This window comes from Choristoneura fumiferana, chromosome 15 (genome assembly GCF_025370935.1).
Source record: "Choristoneura fumiferana chromosome 15, NRCan_CFum_1, whole genome shotgun sequence".
Lineage (NCBI taxonomy): Eukaryota > Metazoa > Arthropoda > Insecta > Lepidoptera > Tortricidae > Choristoneura > Choristoneura fumiferana.
In genome coordinates, this window is record NC_133486.1 from 10,690,567 (window position 1) to 10,697,272 (window position 6,706).

Genomic DNA, 6,706 nt, shown 5'->3' on the forward strand with positions numbered 1-6,706 from the left:
TGGATTTTATTCGTTCAGTAATTCTTCATTCTCTTACAAAACCACGGCATAGTCGAGGGGTTAGAGAACCTGACTTTAAAGCTTGAGGTCCCGGGCTCGATACCCAGTCGAAGCAGATGTTATTTAAATGAATAAAACAAATATTTACCCTCGAATTTGCTCTCCTGACACCATCTTAAAAATTACAAACACCACAAAAAAGAATTCGCCAAATAGCCAGTCATAAAATTTCAAAATATCATGATCGTTTGGTGATTATTTGGTTTGGTGCTTATTAGATATTGGTGTTCAAGAAACAGTAATATAGGTACAATATGCAACAGTATTGTAACAGTAAGTATTTTTTTTATTTCAAATATTTTCAAAATTTTTGCCCGTGGGTTAGAATTACACACACAAACAACACGCCTGTTTTCCCAAATGAGGTAGGCAGAGCACACGAAACGTAACCGCTTCGGAGCCACTTTTAGCAATTTTAGGTTTAAAGTTTGACAAAAACGGTACAATAGTGACAGGTTGCTAGCCTCCGGTATACCTTAACCTTATATCCTTTGTCGCCTCTTACGACATCCACGGAAGAGATGGAGAGGTGTAATTCTAACCCGACACCACACGGGTATCCACCAGGTAGAATTACACCTCTCCATTTCTTCCGTGGATGTCGTAAGAGGCGACTAAGGATATAGGTGAAGTTATGCCTGTCACTATTGTACCTTTTTTTGTCAAACTAAACCTAAAATTGCTAAGTGTGTGTGTGTGTGTGTGTATTTTCAAAATGAAGATAAACTTTATGCTTTTATTAGTAGAGATGTAAAACATTTAAAATGGTTGTCAGCGAACAATGTCGAAGTAATTCAATGGACGGCCGGTAACGCAATAATCGGTTTTATTATTCAAATGACGTGCCAATTTATGCGTAGTGACGATTTTCAATGCACATAAATTATAATGACGTTATTAAATTAATTATTGTTCCTAATAGGATATTTGATAACAGCAATCAATGAACATTATACTTTTCATGAGGTATTAAAAATGCGTGATTATAATGAAAATTAAAATGCGATTCTCCATGGATTTTTTAAGGAAATATGTAGGTGGTGTTGGTATGGTGGTGTTTTCTATACTGCTTACTATGTGTTGGTGTTCAATAAAGAGTTCTTGTATTGTATATTATTGTATTGTAATTGCCAGTTCAATAATTAACCATTTATTTATTTTTGTTTTCTAGGGTTCCGGAGCCAAAATGGCAAAAACGGAACCCTTATAATTTCGCCATGTCTGTCTGTCTGTCTGTCCGTCCGCGGCTTTGCTCAGGGACTATCAATGCTAGAAAGCTGTAATTTTGCACGTATATATAGGTAAACTATGCCGACAAAATGGTACAATTAAAAATTCAAAAATAAATTTTTAGGGTACCTCCCATAGACGTAAAGTGGGGGTGATTTTTTCTTTCTCATCCAGCTTTCATTTCCAACCCTATAGTGTGGGGTATAGTTGGATAGGTATTTTAAAACCATTAGGGTTTTACTAACGATTTTTCGATTCAGTGATTTGTTTGCGAAATATTCAACTTTAAAGTGCAAATTTTCATTAAAATCGGGAGTTCCCCCTTCTAAAATCTAAACCGGTGGGTGGAATTTTTTAAAAAATTTAGGATGCTTGAGGCTTATTATATATTATGTATAAACATTAAGCTGGCTTGTAAAACAAGGTTTCCCCTCATCTATAATGATTTGTCAATGTGTAACTAAGTAGCCTATTCATTGGATTACGCATTTATTTACAGAGATCCACATCTAAATACTATTGAAAATTGCATGATTCCCACGAGATAGCAATAAAAAAAATTTCGTAGACAAAGCCGCGAGCAACAGCTAGTATCTTAATTTATTTAAATCTTTGTACGTGCTCCTACGAAAAATAGTCTCGACAGAAAGACAGACGAAACACAAAATTATCCTATAATAGTTTCATTTTTTGTTTTATATCACGAAACCCTAAAAATTCAGAGATCTTAAACAAATACCGTGGAATAAGTGCAAAGAGCTATGAGTTAATTCATTCGAATCGTTCAAACCAATCATTCTTTAAAATTTACATTCAATGCAAGCGTGTACGGACTAAGGATGTCCCGACCGAACCTGGAAGTTGTCGACAATCGACTCGAATAAGAATTATCGCTTACCCGGCTATCGGAAGTGACTCCAGAGGAATTAGCATTCAAACATCTTGGACCATCAAACATTATAAAGAAAGAATTAGACTGGTAACATTATTTTTATTTATAGCTGCTCTTATAGATCTTTTCTTCGACCATAATCCTTCTCCCTGTTTTCCGTTCTGTCTGTCTCTCTCTCTTGCGACTATTTACACCGGCCTTCTAAATACTGGAAATTCTTTGTCCACCTTCTAGGTGGTCGCTCTCTGCCGCGTCTGCTACGTGACATTACGTAATAAAAACACGAAAAGTACTTATAATTATAAATAAATTACGTTCCGCACTGCTTAGGGTCATACCGTGCATATTACGCGTCCTTAATCATGGCAAGACACGTAACACGTAAATTCTAAATTATTTTGAGCTAAAAACAGAATCGTATCGTAGATGCTCTATCTGAGATACGGAAGCGTTAAGAGTAGGTAAATGCGGCAATTACTTTAGTTCATTAATCTAATGCGTTTGCCGAACTTGTTTCAAACTTCGGCCAAAGAACGATGTCTTCACATTAGTATGTCCGTCTACTGCGGCATCCATATAAAGCGGTTGTGGGTGTCGTTCTTTTTACCGTGTTATTCACTTAGTCTCTTCTTCGTTGGTATCTTCATTGCTGAAGGTCTTGTCTAGTCTGAAGGGATGATGGCTCGTTGCACTGTGCTTCTCCATGTTTTCATATCTTCGGCGGCCTTTAGTGTTTTCGTGACAGGCAAGCCAGTGAGAAACTTAACTAGGTTTGACCATCGGGTAGGTGAGCGACCACGACGTCAGCTTTTCACTTAGTAAATTCCGCATAACAGCTGGTAAAATTACCGGCACACGACATACTCTTTCTTACACTTCTAGGCTGGCAACGCATCAGAAATCCTTCGGTTTTACGGGTGCTCATAGCCACTGCAATAACATTTAAAAATCTTAAGCCTTGTAAGCTAGCCTGCATGAAGAATCGTGCAAGTTACATTACATTTAGTGGCTCGATTGACCATTCACTCGTTCGCTTCACGGCCTCGTAATGTAATACAACTTGTACACATTTTCTTCCTGATTTAAGCTGAGTTTGATTCGTTTTTGTCGATAAATCGTGTCGCATCACTGCACTTGAAGACAATGTCTGCAAATATAAGATCGAAACCGCTATCAGAGAATAAAATAGCCAAATGTAAAGCTTAATTTTGCGCCAGTCGACACAGAGTTCTATTTGTTTCTATTTACCTTATTCGTTCCTACATACATTACATATTTGTACTTACGCTTAGATCATCAAATATGCTGGCGGGACAGGACTGTAACAGGAGAAAAAATTAAAACATAGGTTCTGCTACTCAAATGGAACTACTTTAGTTCTGCAACTTTCAAAAATGAAGTAATTTTATCATTATGTTTATTCCAAACAAATTAAATGGTATTTTCAATGTACGGCATCCAATATAGCCTAAATGACATCGCCTGTCACGTAACAAAATGAAGGATTTCGCAATACGATGCTTGTCCAATAAAACTTTTAATTATAATAATAATCATAATACAATAGAAAGCAAAATAGCCTAAGAACGTTCGAGAAATCGGACTCGCATGAATCGAGAGGAAAGAATGAGAGATAGAAACAAGCTCACTTGATAAAGCAGGCGAGATGTAGGTAAACGATTTCATTTCCCACTGGATAATGTTAAGTGATTATTATTATGAATTCCCCGTTCTCGAGGGACATCCTGAAAATTTAATTCAAGTGACAGATTTAATGGTAACAATATTATCATATCAGCCCCAATTGCTTCGCAGGTTTCCTCAAGACGTTTTCCTTCACCGCAAAGCTGGTGGTAAATTTCTAATGTATTTATCTTCGGACATGAATTAGTATTTTTTTAAATATTAGTATAAATATAAATAAAAAATCCGAGACCACTTCAAAATTAAATATATCAAAACATGGAAGTTGACACCGTTTAAGCCGTGGTGGCCTAGTGGTTTGACCTATCGCCTCTCAAGCAGAGGGTCGTGGGTTCAAACCCCGGCTCGCACCTCTGAGTTTTTCGAAATTCATGTGCGGAATTACATTTGAAATTTACCACGAGCTTTGCGGTGAAGGAAAACATCGTGAGGAAACCTGCACAAACCTGCGAAGCAATTCAATGGTGCGTGCGAAGTTCCCAATCCGCACTGGGCCCGCGTGGGAACTATAGCCCAAGCCCTCTTGTTCTGAGAGGAGGCCTGTGCCCAGCAGTGGGACGTATATAGGCTGGGATGATGATGGAAGTTGATAAATAAGTGAGTTTATTCATGAAAGAATTTACAACAGGCAACAAAAAACTCGCTCTTTCCAACATCACGACTTGAGTTGTATAATAATCGTCGCAATTTAGCTACTTTCAAAACAGCCATAGAATTAATAGCTCTAAGTCACGAATTCCATGCAGTTTCGGAGCTATTAAGCTCTGTATAAACAATGCTAGGGCATTTGCATTAAAAATCTTAAGTGACCTTAATCACTAGTATGGTATACTTAGTAAGTTTTTCATATGTTCATTTTGTATTTTAACGGTTTTTAACCACCAACGCAAAAAGAGGAGTGGTATAAATTTGACGCCAATGTCTGTTTGTCTGTTTTTTCTTTAGATAAAAGCGAGTTTTCTCACGATGGTTCTTAGCTATGTTTGATAAAAATCAGTTCGGTTAAATGACAATGTCGGAGGTTTTTCTCTTTCTTTAAGTTAGTTTAAGTTATATTTCTATTCTTTTCAGACAAAGTTAGGGAACTTTGTCTGCAAATAATCTTATGGCTATCCTACGGGCATAATAATAATAAGTAGGTATGCTGTACAATTATATTATAAGTTAGGTATGGAATAAGTTCGCCGTTGTACAGCTGTTTCTCATTGTAATCGGTTTTTTATGTGTTCTATGTACAACAAAGAGTTTTAAACATGCATTTATTTACATTTGACATCCTATTTAATAGTAAGAAAAATCTCGCCAGCGCGATTTAGAGGCAGAATGATACAATTTTGGGTAGAGTACAGTGACATGTATTTAAAAAAAGTATAAAAGTATATATCTTATCTGTTAATTCAGGTTATAAACAATGTGTGAGTTTAATTTCATCCAAACAGGTTGAGCCGTTTCCGTCAAACTTAAAAATAGCATTAAGTAATTTGTAAGCTTAAAATCTTCAATATTTATAGGTAAGATAAAAAAACTACGATACTCTTATAATTTGAATTTCTTTTTCGGCTAGTTGGACGAATCCCCGGTATAGTTTAGTGTGTGTTTGAATGTTACTCCAAAGTTTCGAAAGTATTTTTTGGTGATTACATTTAGTTTTATTTCCATTTTGTTTGTAGGTATTTAAATAAATTTCGCTGACTACGTAGTATGCCACCACATTCGATCAGCCATACGCCCCTAACGCACACGCTACTTAGGTATAATAATTAGTATTACATGTTTAATCCAATATAGTGGAGTGCTAAAATTCATTTCCATTTGTAAAAATCAACAGCTTTCATGGTTATTAGGCCGAACCCTGTTCATTTGTGTAATTAGTATATGTTGCGGCGCACCTGTCATATCGTACGAATCAGACCTTGGCTGTTTTTAGATTTTACGCATTGAAGCTTGTTATTTGTACAAGGTGCTAATTAAATAACTCAAAACCAGAAGGTAGTTTATCTATTCTATTGTTTTTTCTGTAGTTCCTTTCTGTGTACCGCTTACTACTTCTGGTGTACAATAAAGAGTCTGTCAATGAATTGTATTGTATTGTATTCTAGTTTGCTCAGAATCGAGAGTTGTAGAGTTGATTACACTACGTTTTAAATCAGTTGATTACTTAGCTTATTAACTGTTGCTCGCGACTCCGTTAGTTTATAATTTGTTTACCGGTATTTCGCGGGAACTGTGCAATTTTTCGGGATAGAAACTATATGATGTCCTTCTCCGGGGTTCAAAATATCTGTATACTGATTTTCATCTCAATAAGTTCAGCGGTTTTAACGTGATGAGGCAACTTTCAAATTAGCAAATTTTACCCGAAAGAAACTTGGCAGAAAGTCATTTTTACAAGCCTTTATTTAGTTTCACCTGTCCCGTTGTCTGTCCGTATGTCTGTCTGTCTGTCTGTCTGTAATCAAATCTTGCAAGTTAAATTTGACCAACTTCCAGTACCTAGTCAGATTGTCTTGAAATTTGGAATACTTGTGTAAATTGCGTGACAATACAATAATCTAGTAGTGACATCCTGGTAGTATAGCCAGGATCGTCTCCGCAAGACGGAACTCTTCAACTGTTAATAGCATCGACTTGAAATTTGGTATGAAAGTTTGGGTGTCAATGCAAGTACAGTCAACAAATAGTACAGTCAGCAAAAAAGCTTGTAGGTATCAAAAATGTAAATAAAATAGTTACAAATAAAATACTTAAAGAGTCTTTGTATTGTGTTATATTGTATACTTAAAAACTACAGTATAAAATTAAAGAAAAAATTACATGAAT